The sequence below is a fragment of the Podarcis vaucheri genome (assembly GCF_965113315.1).
Source record: "Podarcis vaucheri genome assembly, chromosome: 6".
In the NCBI taxonomy this organism is placed as follows: domain Eukaryota; kingdom Metazoa; phylum Chordata; class Lepidosauria; order Squamata; family Lacertidae; genus Podarcis; species Podarcis vaucheri.
The window spans coordinates 68422719-68440848 of NC_138764.1; the positions used below are offsets into that span (position 1 = coordinate 68422719).

The 18130-nt window shown below is 43.3% G+C and overlaps 1 long non-coding RNA gene across 2 annotated transcripts in view; it reads right to left on the reverse strand.

Moving 5' to 3' along the window:
- Positions 1 to 3325: 3325 nt before the first annotated feature.
- The window catches only part of LOC309535374, an 89959-nt gene continuing 75154 nt past the window's right edge, over positions 3326 to 18130 (reverse strand). Inside the window, exon 4 of one of the 2 annotated variants that reach the window (XR_014221229.1) lies at positions 3326 to 3413. This is a non-coding gene — a long non-coding RNA (uncharacterized lncRNA). Of the gene's footprint in view, positions 3414 to 14109; positions 14280 to 18130 lie in introns of those variants that run through there. The other variant, XR_014221230.1, reaches the window with a different exon arrangement.

The following is an 18130-nucleotide window of genomic DNA, read 5'->3' on the forward strand; positions in this document are numbered from 1 at the left end:
TATCAGTCCACAGTAAAAACTTTTAGTTGCTACCAACGTAAGCTGCATTTGAGCAGGTGATTACAAGTTAATGGTTCTAAAACCACTTATGATCTGGTGAGCTATACTCCTTGCTGAGTTGTTATCCTATACATCAGAAATAAGCCCCATTCAGTTCGATAGCCCTCACTTGTATGTGAGAGTAGGGTTGCCTCCTTTATTTCCTATGAAACATGATATCTTGACATTTTTATTTTGAGGAAAGGCTGCATTCTGCCCCCTCCAAAATAAAACCTTTTAAGTGACTCACCTTAAACTAGGTAGAAAATCAGCCAAAAAAATCTCTTATCCTTGAAAAAGTTAAAGACAATTTTGACAAAAAAGAGGCACTTCATTATTAGAAGACTTCCCTTCCAATTGCATTTCAGTGAGGACATTGTGCAGCACAACTGTATTTTATTTTATTTTCTTTTTAAAAAATCCTAGCCAAATTTTCTCCCAGTTTGTGTATCACTTTTCTACAGGGTCATCCACCAAAACTGATTTCCAATAGGTTAACCACAAACAAAAGGAAGTATCTCTTCCCTCTCAGCACATAATTAACTTACAGAATTCATTACCACAACACGGTCCTAGTCATTAGTTTAGTTGGCTTTTTAGAGAGATTAGACAAATTAATGGAGGATAAGTCTATCAATGGAGGATAAGTCTGGATGAATTTTGGGTCTGCTCCAACAAGGCATTTCTCAAGGTTCTTAAGTGGTGCTATCAGGTATGGCGTACAAAGGTATAACTGTTCGGTTTAAGCACTCTAGTGACACCTTAAACATCATCAGATTTATTATGGCATAAGATTTCATGGACTAGGATTGAGTTTTATCCACACATGTACACACTTACCAGTGGTGTCAAATGGCTATGAAATGCAAATACAGCAAATACACTTGGTTTCACTGTTTTACATTTTCCTCTATAGCTGTATGCGTACCCAGCATAGTATAGAGGCAATAATGTTGTACTGTGTCTGGGAGAGACCAGGTTCTAATCTCTACTCAGCCAGGAAGCCCACTGGTGACCTTGAGACTGTCACCATCTCTTACCTTTTTGCTACAACAGACTAACAGTTACCCCTCTGGAAGTTGTTCAGTGTGGTAGTGCAGAGACATTGCAATACAGTGGATGCTTGGGTTGCAAACGTGATCCGGGCAGGATGAACGTTTGCAACCCGCAGTGTTTGCAACCTGCAGCTGTGTGTCTGCGCACACACAGGTTGCGATTCAGCGCTTCTGCACATGCGCAAAGTGCGATTTAGCGCTTCTGTGCATGTGCGACTGCCGAAACCTGGAAGTAACTTCTGGGTTTTGGCAGTCCATAACCCGAAAAAACACAACCTGAAGTGTCTGTAACTCGAGGTATGACTGTACCACGAAATTGGGAAAGGTCTTCCTCCTCCTCTCCATTGGACATCCAAGACTCACCACTCGCAGGACAGTTAGGCTGTGCAGACATTCTGACAGTCTGTATGCTCACTAGTGCCGATGGTAGGGCTTTCAAGTCTATGAATCTGCTGCTTCCCTGGGCCAAGACAGTCACCATTCACGACATTTTCACAAGTGACAGTCAAAGCACCTTTTAGGCTTTCTTATGCAGTTTGTGCACACATTTGTGAAGCTTTGCAACCCATGCACAAGTTTTCAGAGTGTGCGAAGGTTCAGGGGTGGACTTTGGTCTTTCAAATTTCAGTGGCATCCTGTGTGAGCCCAAAATTCGGTGTCTTCCCTCCTCTTTCCTTCTGTCCTGCTCAGTTCACTATGTTTTAGTTGGCAATGCCCTGCAGCACCCCTGGCTTGGTGCCCAGTGTGGTGGAACCAGTCACGCTACCCTACATCAAGTTACATTCCCATTTCAACCTTCATGAGCTTTTGGTATCACCTCTGAACAGATGCCCTCTGCCTTAAGTGCAATATTGGTTTCCCATCCACCATGAATACCACTATATTTCTAAAACTAGGCCAAGTGTGGAAAATTCCTCAGCATGACTAGCTATGAGGCACTAAAGGAGATGTCTCCCTTGTGAAGAAAGGCAATGTGAATCAGATAGGACAGTGCTGATATCATTATCAAAGGTTTGGCAGTGATAAGCAAAGTGATTTTTAAGGCACTCCCTCGAATACCAATATGCTACTGTGGCTACTTGGTGCACGCCTATAACTGATACTACCGACTGCTTGGAGACTTGAATTTCCCCATCACAATTTTATTGAATTTAGTTCTTCAAGGAGTCTCCCTCCTGATGATAATATTATTTTATCATCATCACCACCACCTATTTATATAGCACATTTGGAATGTGCTAAGAACTTTCCTTCCTATATATTGGGGGGGGGGGGATAATGTTGAAGTTTGAGGCCAACATTCTATTCTGTGAAGCTGCTCAGGAGCCACAGGCCAGTGGTGGGGGAGGCCAGAGGCAGAAGTGGGTGGAGCAAGGGATATAAATTTTACCTTTTTTTCAGTACAGTCATACCTTGGGTTGTCAATGTGATCCATGCGGGAGGCACATTCACAACCCGCAGCATTTGCAGCCTGAAGCACCATGTCTATGCATGCGCGTGATGCAATTTGGCATTTCTGCGCATGCGCATGGCACCATTTTGCGCTTCTGCGCATGCGCGAGCACCGAAACCCAGAAGTAACCTATTCTGGTACTTCCTGGTCCAGTGCGGTCCGCAACCTGAAAATGCACAACTCGCAGCATTCGTAACCCGAGGTATGACTGTAGTTCCTTCACAACCACACCCTTCCCTATCCTCTGCCTAGGCAAGCAAGAAACATTATCAGAGTTCAAGGACATATTCCAGCCAGGCAAAAACAGTCCAAGCAGAGCTGGTAAGGAGTGTGGCTTGGGAGGTTGTGTGGTCTGTGGAGAATCCCAAGGGACAGGTGGAGAGGCCTGGAAGGAGGGCTGCACTTGGTCTGCAGGCCTGAGGGTCCCCAACTCTGCTATACATTACTGCAGTCATTCTAACAAAGGCTATATGTCAGGCCACCATCATTATCATTATCCCCATATGGAGTCTGACAGAATTAGTGGCTTGCCTACGGCTATCCAATGAGTTTGTAACTTAAGCAATATGGTACTCCAGTGCTGTAAACACTGGTGTATACTGGCTACATCGTGTCAAATGTTAGCTGGCCTTCAGGTGATAGCTAAAGCAGCAAATGTTAGTCAGTCGCCTGAAGTGGAACATGTATTTATGTTCTATTCAGAAATGTATAAGGGCAATATTTTCTTATATAGATGTTATTTGGTGGCGAAGTCCTCTTACCTGTGTGCAACTTGCTCTGTACTCTTCTAAGGGGAAGAGTGGGATGAGATAAGGTGCAGCAGCAGCAAGGAAGAAAGGAGATCTTCACCGGATAGAAAACAGTGTCTGTGAGGAAGAAGGAAGGCAGGGCAAATTATGTACACATGCATGCACACATATAGGCTGATGGAATGAGACATGGGCAGCACTAGAGTTCAACAGGGTCAGGCAAGTGCTGGGTCCTGCTTCTGGCTTCATCAGACACCCAGAGCAAATTGAAGGGCTCGATTTTCCCAGAGTCCTCTGGGGGAGGACAACGATGGAGGAACCCACCCAGATCACTCTGAGCTTCCCTTAAGGGAAATTAATGATTGACATCTTGCCCAAGGATTGGTCTATTGCCCAAGGAATTCCAAAGTCCTGGAGCCCAGTCCTGGGAAGAAGCCATTTTAAGGGGGTTTAAGCAATTGTCCTTGTGGAGTCAACACTTTGGGCTTTCCTTACATACTCATGTCACACTCCTGCTTTTAATCTAAAACCCTGGGACTCTATACAGTTGCATTCCAAAATCTGGGGTTTTTTGGAGGGGGCAGAGTTTTTTTCTCTACGTGTCAAATCACAGCCAAATCACACCCAAAGAAGACAATAAAAATAAAAAGGTTGCTTTGTTCCATTAAGCTTAAACTGGAGAGCCAGTGTGGTGTAGTGGTTAAGAGCTGTAGTCTCGTAATCTGGGGAACCGGGTTCGCGTCTCCACTCCTCCACATGCAGCTGCTGGGTGACCTTGGGCCAGTCACACTTCTTTGAAGTCTCTCAGCCCCACTCACCTCACAGAGTGTTTGTTGTGGGGGAGGAAGGGAAAGGAGAATGTTAGCCGCTTTGAGACTCCTTAAAGGGAGTGAAAGGCGGGATATCAAATCCAAACTCTTCTTCTTCTTCTTAATGTAAGGTGAGAGACAACAGGTTCAGACAGCAGACGTACATTTCGGAAATGCAGCAAGCCTTCTCCCCCTCCAAAGTGGGTCAGATGACCACTCTAGAGCCAGCCTGTGCCCTGTGGAGTGGCCTTTTCTAAATGAGATTAGGTTAATGTAATGTGCTTGTACAGGGGTTACTACTTTAGGCCCTGAAGAAGTTCAAGCTGGTGGGGCATTCAGCAGCTTGCTGAGTAAGCAGCATGTCTCTCTGACAGCGTGCTACATTCTCCACACTTGCAACCTGCTTATTGTTTCCAGGCAGAGTTATAGGGTGCATTCACACTTACTGTAGGTGGCAAGGCAGCAGGTCAGACTGAAATAATCCCATGCAATCTCTGCTGATGGAGCCGACCTGCATCCCTTCCAGCCAGACCAAAGGGAACGTGGCAGCATTGACAGAGAGACCCTGTGCAACAGGAAGGGTTTCTGAAGCCGCCAGTGACCTTGTGGGGCACTTAAGTGCCAGAGGAGAGCTGAGCACTTGTGAATGTCGGTCCTTGTAATGATCATAGTAATTTCAAGTGATTGGGAGTAGACGGTGCTGCCTCATTGCAAATGTCAAAAGTGATATTAATACGGCACTAAACAAAGGCCAGCTAACTTTGCAGGAACCTGATTCCAGATGCATCGCCAAGCCGAGGAAGCAAACAAAAAATGCCTCCCAGAACTCGAGAGATTTGACTGATGTAAATAAATCTCTCATCTCGGAAAGCACAAAGAACACAAATTATGACAAAAGGCGAGCCATATGTGCAGGAGCAGCTGAGGTTTTTAGCCAACCAAGCCCGAGGGAAAGCGCAATAGGCAGTTCTCTCTTTGATGGCCTCCTCCTAACAGCCCACAATTCTTGAATATGTTTGTAGCAGAGAGCAGGTGCCAACGGCTGCAGTTTTGACATTCAGGTCAACTCTTGCCGCTAACTACGTGGGAAGTGTCCTGCCCAGGTGATTCTGCGCTACTCAGATCCGTTCTGTTATTTTGGTGGATATGGAATAAGCCATGGCATAAACATGAATAAAGAAGCTGCTTTTATTTTTGCCACGACAATGAACACAGAGCCTCTAGTTTTCTTGACACAGTCTTGGGGAAGATGCGAGTTCTGCTGTAAAGGTGCATTAGACTCCCTCTAGTGGTAGGTTGCATGCCTGCAGCAATAAAAAGGAGCACTATCCATACACTGAATGGGATCTAAAGTGGTGTTAAGAGTCTCACTCTCCCAAGTAAGCCCCTGTCTCTTCTTCTAAGAGAAGGGAAAGCCTGGATCCATCAGCAACATCAGGGTTCAGCAAACCTTTTCAGCAGGGGGCCGGTCCACTGTCCCTCAGAACTTGTGGGGGGCTGGACTATATTTTTTGGGGGGAGAAATGAACGAATTCCTATGCCCCACAAATAACTCAGAGATGCATTTTAAATAAAAGGACACATTCTACTCGTGTAAAAACATGCTGATTCCCAGACCGTCCGCGGGCCGGATTTAGAAGGCAATTGGGCCGGATCCAGCCCCTGGGCCTTAGTTTGCCTACCCATGATCAACATCTTCATACTTGTCCCATTTTTTAAAGGAGCAGGTTTCTGTTTCTTCCTGTTAGGCTCAAAATTGCAGGGTGGTCAAATTGCCTGTTAGCCACTTGAAAGCTTACTACTGGTATGTGTGTGTGGCAGTTACCTGAAATATTTGAGCATCTGGTCATGTTGCTAGCAAACTACTCACCCCGCCACTTCTGAATAGACCCAAGACTGGTGGTAGTTTGGTGATTGTGGTAACATTGAGCTTTCCATATGTTAAGCTAAACTTTTAAGCAGCTATTGCATGGATCCCATTCATTAATTTCCAGCCTCATTTCCTGGCCATGAAAGGCTGCTTGGAAGAGAAGAGGGTGAAAAATGAAGTAAAACAGCCAGACTCTTTTTCTAATTTTGCTCCTCAGAAGAGCTTAAGTATATAGATGCAAATGCAGTCCTTTTGTTTGCAAATTGAATCTTTTATGCTATACAAAGCCCCCATGCTTATTTGAATGGTGCACAAATTTCCCATCCTTTCACTGTATTTGTTGTATAGATCATAAACATTACCCTAAATGTAAAAACTGTGCTATTAAGTCTAAATTGTGTTTAATATTTGTCTTGTTTGTCTCTGTTTGCTTTGCTGTTCTGTTGCCAATATGTTCAGGATGCAAATTGAAGTGACTTCAATGAAATAGGAGGAAGTGCATAAAACAGCAGAAGAAGTGTATAAATATCTGCTCTCTCTTGGTGCTAAAAATGTGGGGAAATAGCATGAAATAATTATGATTCCTTTGGAAAGCCATGCTTTTAAAAACAGACCAACGATTCTCTAACATGTAGATATGAAGTCTCCATTGCTATGTTTTTAGGGCCAAAGTCAAGGGCTATAGAAGTGTCACCAACAAAGACCATGCAAAAGAGATGCAAAAGAACTGAAGAAATCCTCTGACATATGTTCTGGCTCCGTGTTATGAGAGACAGTGCACATGTGTTCACCTGTCCCTTGTAGCTAAGAGTTCTGTAAAGACCTAGAGAGAAGCAGAAGCCACCAGGTGGTACTGCACATGTATGCAAATCCATTTATCTGATGTTGCTGTTAACCTTCTTCGTTTTAAGTGCTAATGAATTTTTTACATTGTTCTGAGGCATGTGTGTGGAAGGCAATTAACAAATAATAAATGCACACATGTGAACAATAAGGCATTGCACTTGCATGTAAATGTATGAACATGAACACTAAGGCATACAGCCTGCCATTCCAAACACACTGTAACACAATGAGGTGTTGTTTAGAATAGCCAAAGGGGCCTCAGGCAGTTTTATTCCCATCACCTATAAACCAAAACTGGGTTGAGGACCATTTATGAGGAGCATGTTTGAGGTGCAGCAAAACTAAGCAGGTCTGGAGGACCAAAACCCAGTGTCGAATTTACGTATAAGCTAAACAAGCTATAGCTTAGGGCCCCACTCTCTTGGGGGCCTCCCAAAAAATAAAGGAAAGTTTTTCAACAATTACTTTGATAAAATACATATATTGTTATGTGCAAATAGCTTTAGATACCTATTAGGTCCATAAATTGCCATATAGTATATATCCAAAACAAAAAACAGCGACAATTTGTTGTTGACCAAGGAAAGCTGGACATATAAAGGGTGCCATTACCTTCAGTAGCTGAGGGCCTCATCAAACCTAAATCTGGCCCTGCCGAAACCAGAACCCAAGAAAAAGAGCTCTGAGCCAAGCAGGATAAAGGTGTCTCCAAAATGCTCCCTGCAGCGAAAGAACATCTCCATCTTTTACTGACATGTACTCTATTCTAGACCTCCACTGAAAAACCTTCTATAGTTAAGTACGATCTATATCTATATACCACTAATGCATGTTTTTCTTCTGCAGTAAAATAGAGCATCTCCAATATTTCCCTTTTTGCATGATTGTCTGCATCCTACATCCTGTCTGTTATATATTGATTGCAAATGGTTCCTTCCACCTCTTCCTTGGGCTCACAGAAATGTGGTTGATCTAGCCTGGGCTTCCGAGAAGGCAGCTTGGCAGCCTATTTCACAGCCTGCTGGATGTTATGAGCTAGAATGCAGGCAGGAAGAAAACAGCTCAGGTGGGCTGCAATATTAAACCGGGATTGCTTGTATGCAAAGCAATGAATACTGCAGCTTGCCTAATCAGGTTTCAAGGCTATTTGGCACTCGTCTTCAATCTGAACATGAACATGCTTTTACCCCAAACAGAGAAGATTTATATAATTTGAGGTGACCATCACCCACCCCCAGAGAAAGCATTAGTACTCAAAACACTTTTCGGTACAAATTGGTACTCATTCGGTGCCAATATTTATTGCTTGTTGTTCATGCACGTACAGTTGGGAAATAAAGAGGGAGAGTGGTTAGGCTTCTGCAGTTCTGATACAAATGTGCATGCAGGTCTCTCTGTGTATAGCTCTGTCAAGTATGAGCAATTGTGCCGATCAGCTGTTTGGTGGGAAGGAGGTGTGGGAGGGTGTTATAGAGTGCTTTTTTATTTTAGCTGATATTGATTGGATTTTTGAAATCTCCAGGAGAGCTTTTGGTTTCTTCCAACATAGCTTTTGATGTTGTGTGAGCCACCTTGAGGGCTCAATAGTGGAAAGGCAGGATGCAAATGTTTAAAATAAATAAAACAAGACGCAAATGAGTGAGCGAGAAAAGCAAAATACTTTTGGCTCTCTTTCACACACTCCTCTGCCTGCTGTGTACTGGAAGGGGCGATTGTTAGCTTGCCTGAGGCGATTTCTCATCTCTGGAGAGAATAAGGTTAAACATTTGTTTATTGAGAGGCCTGATCCTGGGCTGCAATCCCCCTCCTCATCCCATCACCAGTGACAGAAAAAGAAGTATCTCTGTTGCAGATCCAGTAAAATACATATGCATGAGAAATTCAAAATCCCAGATCTGAACACTTTGCAGTGACATCTGGGGTCAAACAAGCCTAATGGCCCAGAGCTATTTTCTCTACACCCCATAGACAGCTTTTTAAAAAATGGCAGCAGCACAGACAAATTGCGTAATTCGCATGGTGTACTGTTGCCTGCTTTTTGGAGCAATTGAATGCAATCTCCAAATTGTGCCTGTAAGATCTAAACTTTGCACCTGTTGTCTTCCCTTATATTCCCAGTTCTCTTTCTCTCTCACACGTGGATACCGCTTTATCACCAAGTAGTTTGGAGGTTTGGAGTTACATCTGTATTGTGGTATACACAGAATCAGTAAAAGCATTTACTGAAAAGAACCAGGGTAGCACATCCTCAAACAGATCTCTCTTGTTTCAATGCTCAAATTTTGTCAAGCCGTCCAGTTGATTCAAACAAATAAAAAGCAGGTGAATCCAGCTCCATCATTCTGAAATGGAACCATTGTAATTATGTGTCCAAGGCTTTACTGGCTCCATAAAAAAATAAATGCCACTCACAAGAACAGTATGGAGCAAATAAGAGGGAAAATGCTGCAGGGTATGAGGATATAGTTACGCTATATACACCTTACACATTGGTTCTGCTTGTAAAAGCAAGTGTTAAAAAGGAACACTTGGGCATCTGGACATATAATTTCCCCTGTGATCTTTGTGATAGGAATTGCAAGGTTCGAAGGGACAGATGTCATATTTTTGACTAATACTGAGTAGTGGACAATGTGGTGGGGTAACAGTGTCCACCTGACCTCCTGACAACTGAGCTGCTGCTGTTCACTGAGAGGGAGAGGGGGAGTGTTGTGGAAGTGGGGAGGTTGGTGTGGTGCAAATGCACTAGCAGAAGTGCCAGTTTGACTCTGCTGGTGCATTTACACTGTGCCAAGTTCCCCCCATTCACTCCCTTGTCTCTTTGGTAAGCTGCAGTGACTTTGCTGTTGGGAGGTCAGGTGAACACCACCACAGCACCATCTGCTGCTGCTAATGCTCCTGCCACAGCTTAACTCTGGGCATAGAAGAGAAACTGTGGAGTGGAACCACAGCAGGTCCTTTCCTGAAGCTTTACCAACCATTTCATTTCCTCTAGTGTCCTTATGCCCAGGTGTTTATTGGACGTGTCCCAGAATATCATTTCTCACAAGATTTCTAGTCTGCTATGTATGACAATGGCCAAGAAAGCAAGGTTCTCCTAGGGCAGGGATGGGAATCCTGTGGCCCTCTGGAATCCAACTCCCATTGACTCCAAGTAGCCTCTGTAGGGCACCCCATTGGCTATCCCTGGTATAGAGGTTTATTTTCACACAAAGGGATACAGATTGGGAAGCCAAAATACGTAACTTATTGGGATAAAGCAAAGGAAAGCAAACATTCAAGTTCCACTTCACAAGTAGGAATAAACACACATTTTCTCTCTATAAAAATGTATATCCATATTTTGGGGTGGGCATCCTTTGTGAAGCAGCCTCAGGTGCAAATGCCAATACATTTTGCTCTGTCAAAAGCTTGCCTGTACATAGCTAGGATAGCACAAGGGGGCAGGGTGGGAGCGATAAACCATGTTATCACAGTGTGTGTGTGTGTTTGAAGAAGAGGAAATGGTACATCAGAAGGATCTGCAGGCCTGGAGAGGCAAATGGCTAAACAAGATGCATATTCCCTGTGTTCTTAAGTGGCATTGTTGATCAAAGAAAGAGTTCACAAGCACACAGGCCAGAATGGGAAAGAACCACCTCTCCTTCTCCTCTGACTCCCAACTCCATGGTCTGTACATGATAAAGCAATCTAGCCACAGGAGTGCAAGGTGAAGTGATCAAACTGCAGAATAAAGGAAACTCTATCTGGCAGGTGAGTTGCATTAAAAGTTCTGATGATAGCATGACATATTAGGGATATAACCAAAAAAATTATTTGTGCTCTAGACAATAATGTTCCCAGATTAATTCCATGACATAAAAAGGACATTTAAGATTGGAGAGAAGTCCTGCAAGCCATGGTGGCCATTCACAAGCTAATTAAATTATGGGAAACGTATGAGTCAATTCACCTGCTATATTCAATTACATCTTCCCCCCACTTTTTTCAGCTTATGAAAGAGTGATAAGATGATAGTGTCGTATGTGAACTGACAATCTTCAGAGATCTTCTAAGAAGCTTTCATGATCTCAAAAGTGGTGTGTGGAGATTAAACAATGAAGTCGTAGCAGCTGGACATTCTGATTTGCCAGCAGGACTGCAGCTAGGGGGTGGTGTGGGCTCCCACCAGAAGCGCAGGTGATCCCCCCCCTGCAAAATCAGCTGAAAATATGTCCATAAATATAAATATTGATTATCGCCTCATAAGATATCATTTTAAATAGAGGGTGAATTGAAGGGGTGGGTGGGATGTTGGAGGGGAGGTGGAAAGAACAGCTAATTTGTCCATGGCTAGGGGGTACAATCTGGACCGTTCTGCCGGGGTGCAAGATCACCTAGTTATGGCTCTGTTTGCCAGTGCACCCATTCCCCTGTTTGTCTTTAAGCTCATTTTGTGAGCTGAATCAGGAGAAAGGTTGTGTGATAATCCCTTATACATACACATCATGCCCATCTGTGTTTGTATCTGGTTTTTATTAAGCATGGGTGTCCCCTTAGTTCCAATACTTCTCCCTGTGTTACTATGCCTCTATGTACATGCATTTTTATGTGTAGGCAAATATACAACTGCATGAATTTGAGAATTTCTGACTGCTTGACCATGCTGATACATGTGTATATAAAATACACACAATGCCCGTTGTTAAGGCAGCTCAGCCAGATGTTGTACTGGCTGGGGTCCTTGGGTAGTGGGCGATGGCGGATGATTACTCTGGGTAGCCTGCCCAGGTGCCACTGATGAGGAACTTGCCTACATCACTCTCAATAATCAGGAGGTCTATTCCATTTAATGAAGTCCAAGATGAGCCTGTCCCTCTGGAGTGGCGACTTGTGGCTACACTTGGTGTAGAGGCTGACCAGAAGCCCAGCAGGGTCTCCATACTACACTGCAGTTTACCCACCAGTAGCTGCTTTTTCAGCTGCATCTTGGCCAACATGGTGGCAGAGGAGGTGGTGGCCACTGAGCAGAGCATAAATTACATCATTGTTGTCTCTCTTCATGAACTCTTATAAGCATCTCTTGTAGTGCACCTACTCCCATACCCACCAACATCCCGCTGAACAAAATCAGGATGCTCATTTTTGGTCCTGAGTCCTTGCTGAAGTAAGGTGACTTGTGTGAGAGTGAGAGACCCAAAAACTGAGTGTCTTTTGGTCTGGCACTCTGGCATCATCCAGGTGACTTGCCAGAGTGCTGGAGCAAAAAAAAGGGATATTCCAGGAACCACTCAGAAGTCGTGATGGTTTCTGTAATTCCAGGATGTCCCACTCAAATTGAGAATTTTGAGTGGTAAGTACTCCCTCTGATTATATTTGCTGTTCCAGAGCTCAGCCCCTGCCATTTTTTGGAACACTGCCTCACTATCTGGAGCTTGACAGTTGCTGAGATGCGACAGCCAGCAATGTGGGAACTTTGTGCATGATCTTAAACATCAACTTCATTGAACTGGTCATGTTGTTTGGATGCCTGATTATTGTCTCCCAAAGCAACTACTCTACTTCCAAAAAGCAACAACAAAAGAGGTTTAAAGACGCTCTCAAAGCAAATCTGAAAAAATGTAGTATAAGCACTGATAACTGGGAAACACTGGCCTGAGAGTGCTCCAACTGGAGAACAGCCTTTACCAAAGGTGTCATGGACTTTGAAGAAGCACAAATTCAGGGCAAAAAGGAGAAACAAGCTAAGAGGAAGGCATGTTTGGAAAACCCTCACTGTGATCAACTCCCTCCCAGAAACCTATGTCCCCACTGTGGAAGGATGGGTGGATTCAAAATTGGCCTCCACAGTCACTTACGGACTCACTGTTAAGACCATTTTCATGGAAGACAATCTTACTCAGCTACAAGTGATGGCCAAAGAAGGAGAAGGAGAAGGAGAAGGAGAAGGAGAAGGAGAAGGAGAAGGAGAAGAACATGTCAAAATCAAAGCTCACAACTATCTGGATCACCTCTCACTTTGAACATTTTTCTACTTCCTGGCAAATCACAACCTGCATGCACATCAATGCTGTGACAGAGTTCAGTGGTGTCACCATTATCACCACAATAGTTAGGCAATAAGGCAAATGTTTGTACTGTACTTCACAAGGGAAAACATAATATTTCCCTATCTTGATATATTTTCCAGTGAATCAAGTGACCCTTCTCTCTTACACAAAGCCATTTTGGATATTGTCCAAGAAACCAGCTGGGTGCCTGGTTAGGATTTCTTGAAGGCTTCGCTGGAAATCACAGGAAAAGAAAACAGCACCATCTATAGCTTCCTTGGTGTACCAGGCAGGCCTACAATGGAAAACTGTGCTCGCAGGCATTGTGCCACTTTGAAGCAACATTCAAGGGAGCTAATAATAATTTAACCTTAATCACTGCTATAGGAGAATCACAGGCAATTATATCAAAATTATTAGTTCTACTCAGTTATTACCTTCAATAGTGAATTGAAACATCAAACAGGAAAATCTGTGCATGCAAAACAGAGAAAAAAAATGAGGGGAGCCTTTACTTTATAATTCTTCTGCCCCTTCTTTTGCAAAAATGGCTTTAAGCTATTTCACATTCATTTTGCTCTTTCTAGATTAATCCTTGGAAGATGGAAGATGATCTTTCTTTGCCTCACCAGTTTGTTGTCATTCCCCTCTAAGATCCTGGCAAATGTGATATTTTCTTCTCTTCCCCCGCACCCTGCCATTTGAATGAAGGAAAAAATTAACAGGGATCCCACCCACCCCCATTTAAATATGTTTTCATTCAGTTCAGTGACAGAAGAACAGAATGCCTGAGACTCTTGAGTTACAGGATGTCTTGTTACTGTCAAAAACACAATTGCCAACAGTTTCTGCTCAGATACCAAAAATTGAAGGCTCAGATAATATGCTGTTTTGAACCTGCTTTCATAAGCTACTTGAGAATGGCTCCAAAGGACTAAGGCAGAATACACTGGAAAAGGATAGAATTATCCTAGAATTATCCTAGAATTCTGCAATATTCTAAATAGTGTTTTCTGAGACACTGAAAGAATAGGATGAATGTTATGCTAGATTTTTTTTGCAAATGTGAATTCTAATTTGCATTATTTGTTCTCCACAATTAAAAGTGAGGTAACGGTTTAGCAGATGGAACATTTTCATTTGGCATGTTCTCCTTGCTGTGCCAGTAACTCATACCAAGACATTTGTTTGTATCTTTTAATGCATGGGTTTCCATTGTGCAGAAAGGTACTAAAGATACATGTCAGAGATTGTTTTTATTAAAAAAAGTATGCTATAAAGAGAAAACTAAAACATTATACAAAAGAGAATATGCAGTCATATTACAGGACAAATGGTCAGATCTCCTATACATCATCATGCTAATGCAGATCTCTCTCTCTCTCTTTTTCAGGTTCTCTCTTTATCAGAGTTCAAAGATCAATGTCACCTGAGGGGAGCAAAAAGGATACCAGCTATGAATGTGAAATCACCTATGAAAAGATTTCTAGCCTGCCAAATCTTGAGTTCTGGGATGGATAAAACCAGGTGGGGTATTGCTTTTGTTTGTTACAACATTATGCATTTTTGTGTTTTTGTATTTTAAACTTCCCTGTGATCCTCAGATGAAGAGTGATATAGTAATAATAATAATATTGAGGAAGAGCATATCAACTCTGGGGTGTTGGACAGGGCAAGCTTTGGGCAAATTAAGGCAAGTGTCACACTTTGCTGCAGAGGGAATATCAATGGAGGCAGCCCCTTGGTTGCCCCACTGAAGCCCCCCTGACTACTCTCTTCTGTGGGAGGACAGGTCAATGTATGCCACCTGGCCTGGCCTGATGTCTTAGGTGCAATGCAGTGGAGGAGACCATCCCATCGCAAGTCCACTAATCTATATGTGGAATGAGGGAGAAGGTGCCAATATGTATTGAGCTGGCTTCGGTCTTAGATGCTAAGATTTGAGCTATAAGTGAAACAAATTATTTATTGCATTTTGTTACCATTTTGTCACAGAACAACAGCACCCTATACCCCCTTCCACGTTCACATATTCACCATATGTGCAGAAGGGGGAAGCAGGATTCTGCCTTTTATCCATGGCTATGAACTCCGTGGGGATGCGGGTAGCGCTGTGGGTTAAACCACAGAGCCTAGGACTTGCCGATCAGAAGGTTGGCGGTTCGAATCCCCGTGACGGGGTGAGCTCCCGTTGCTCGGTCCCTGTTCCTGCCAACCTAGTAGTTCAAAAGCACGTGAAAGTGCAAGTAGATAAATAGGTACCGCTCCGGTGGGAAGGTAAATGGCCTTTCCGTGCACTGCTCTGGTTCACCAGAAGCGGCTTAGTCATGCTGGCCACATGACCCGGAATCTGTACGCCGGCTCCCTCGGCCAATAAAGCGAGATGAATGCCGCAACCCCAGAATCAGCCACAACTGGACCTAATGGTCAGGGGTCCCTTTACCTTTATTTTTTTATGAACTCCATATGCTCATTCAAAGGAGCAAAAAGAACCTACACATGTACAAGTTGTATATGAGCAGGCAATTTCTATCAGATCATGCACATTGCCAAAGTAAGACACCAGATACAGAGCCTACATGTACCTTTGTGTTGTATGTTGGCTGTGTTCAGCTTTCCACCAAACCCATGGATGCCCGTGGGCAGGGGCAGTGGGCATAACCCCACTTCATCCATGCATTCATGATTGATTGTGGTCTGAACAAGATTTATGTATCATGCAGCTATTCTAATAAATTTGAATACTATCTTTCCCACTTTCCATACAGACCCAAAGACCAAAGACAGATCTTGTCCATTTCCAAAGTCATGTCTCATCCCCTCGGAGCTCCAGGCTGCCAAATCCCAATGGACTGGGGCTACTGATTCATCCATGCCTCTCTCTTGTCCCTTGCCAAGCTTCTCTTCTTGATGCTGGAGTTCGTAGCTACATTTCTCCTCCATCAGCCATTCCTAGTAACAAGCCTCCAAAAGCCAGTTGACAACCACTATTTGTTGATGCCTGAAGCACATTAAGCCTCATGATTGTCATCATGATCAGGATCATTATTGCTGCTTTAGTTCAGTAATACTCATTGACCATCATCATATTGTTAATGCCAGTAAGTCCAATCAGTGCAGCTTCCAGCTTGGCTAGGTACTGAACTTAACGCAGCAAGGAAGCTGCATGCCAGGTTTCACTGCAGTTACACAGACGTCCACTTCATTCCCAGCCTGGAAAATAGTCTAGTAATGTGACCATTATGTGTCACAGGCCCTCATAACTCTTTTCATTAATACCCTTCTGCATCCTTGCTAGTTACACTCCTGGGCCTTGCAAACAATCCTGAGAGGACAATGCCAACACTACAGTGCTCTATATTTCCCCATTGCCATTTGCTGTTCTTAAAGGCAGGTCAGGGCTTTGCATCTACTCTGTTTCCTTGTGGAAATCCCTGTTTGGGAAGGGAGGTAGTAATTTAAATGCATATGCTCACATAAATACATACACACTCACATAGCGTGAGTGAATACTTTATTGTGCTTTGACATGTTTTCTCTGCTAAGGTGCTGCTAGATGGGCAGTCTGCACTGCACATCATGCAAGTCACAGTGGCACAAAAGCTTCATAATACATTTTAGCTTTGACCTAGACTCTAGAGTTTCATTTCTCCATAGAATATTGAGAGTTTTACACCAGTAGCTCATTCAAAATATTTGTGTCTTTTCTAGGTCGACTGTGATTATTGTTATGGACTTAAGAAGAGCATGTTGGTTGATGTCAATGGCCTATCTAGTCCAGCATCCTGTTCTCACAGTGACCAACCAGATGTCTGTGGGACGCCTACAAGCAAGACATGGGCACAACAGCACTCTGTCCACTGTGATTCTCAGGAACTGGCATTCACAGGGATGTGGCTTCTGACAGTGGAAGTAGAACATCTGGGGCTGACATCAGGGATCAGTCTTGTTGGGAACCTGCAAAGTCTCTCTCTCTCTCCCCACTCTCTCCACCAAACAGGGACCCCACAGCCAAGCCCTGGAGCTTTCTGGCCATACTGCTTATTGATCAAGTCTTCCTGAGCACCCAAACTGTTGCAACAATAAGTAGGTGGAACAACAGCCTCCATTTCCCTTCTGCAATCCCTCTGTGTCATTGCATAAACTGAGCCTAGAGGGGAAGGGAAAGTGAATAGGCAGTAGTGACAGTGAAGAAGACCATGCCCCGTCTGAAGTCAGTGTTGTGATTACTGACTGTAGCAAGGATGTGCTATATGTGCTGGAATGTGGACCAATAATACCATGTGATAGCAAACAGGATTGAGTGAAACCACCAGCTGGGTTCCCTCCCTACATCATAGGAAATAAAATAATTTTCTGGTGAGTGAGATGAAATAGGAATTCTGGTACTACACCTCTTCATGGAGTGAGAAGTGGTGGAGAGAGCCATTTGCTGTTTCATAGTCAAAGTCTTGTAATCTTCCACGTTTATGGTGAGCAACAGTTCCTTCTAGGGGAGCTGTTTGGCAGGTGAATGAGTGAAGTCCCTCTGTGTGTTTCATATGTAGACACTTCTTAGGGCCTGTTAACAACTCTGTAGTTAACTAGAAGGCTGGCCTCTGTATTTTAATGTAAATATACACACATTATATTTGTACATTGCTTATCGTGGAAGTTAGGCTAAAACAAATATTGCGCAGGCTGCAAAACAACCACCCAGTTCTACTGGGCCAGGTAACAAACCCAGGAAAAAGCACACACCTTCATTATTAGCAAAAGACTTTCCTGTTTTGCCCCAGCAACCAGTCATTCCCTTTGAGATGTTGCTGCTGTGAAATTGCTAGATGCTTAAAAAATAAAATAAAATACCCCCAGAAGTCTATTCCAGGTAGCTGCAATACTGTTTTGCTTCTTCCTCTCTGCTAATTTGGGCATATTTATTCTTTTTTGTACCCATCTTTTCTATAAAATGCACACCCAACTATAAAATAAGAACTACTTAGAACAATAGATTCTTTCCAACATTAATCATACCTAGAGTAGACCAATTGAAATTAATGGGCATTACCAACAGGTTCATTTAAATTGGTCTTCTGTGAGTTGAATTTAATTGCACAGCCCAATGCAAACATCAAAACCATAAGTTATAAAATTGACAAAGCAAACTGTAAAACAATCTTTAATAAGCAAGTATTAAGCATTAAAATCCTTTTTGAAATGGTGAAATTTCAAAGATCAATCAACCTCACTAGGAAAGTCATTCCAAAACTTTGGTGCCATCACTTAAAAGGCCTTCCTCCT